This window comes from Lipotes vexillifer, unplaced genomic scaffold (genome assembly GCF_000442215.2).
Source record: "Lipotes vexillifer unplaced genomic scaffold, Lipotes_vexillifer_v1.1 scaffold132, whole genome shotgun sequence".
NCBI classification, from domain to species: domain Eukaryota; kingdom Metazoa; phylum Chordata; class Mammalia; order Artiodactyla; family Lipotidae; genus Lipotes; species Lipotes vexillifer.
The window spans coordinates 5,802-6,106 of record NW_006782535.1 but is presented as its reverse complement, the minus strand read 5'-3'; positions in this window follow the sequence as shown (position 1 = coordinate 6,106).

Sequence of the window (305 nt, the reverse complement as noted above, 5' to 3'; positions counted from 1 at the left end):
GGTCTCCCCTGCTCCCAAGGGCGCGCCCTTGCTTTCCAGCCCTCGGGCCGAGCTGAGGGCGAGGACGCCGCCTCGGCCTCCAACTTTCCCCTTCCCAGCAGGCGCAGAGTTGGCTGGCAGGGGAGCAGAGGAGGAGCCGGGTCTCCTTTGCGCTCTTTTAAACAAGGCTCCGGGCTGCATTCCCCCGCCACCACCCCCCCGCCCCGCAGGATTCTTTCTTCGTCTTCGCTTTTAAACCCAATCGTTAATCGTTCGGAGCGCGCGGGCGGGGAGAGGCAAGGAGGGTGAGCTCGGGGTTCGCCGCC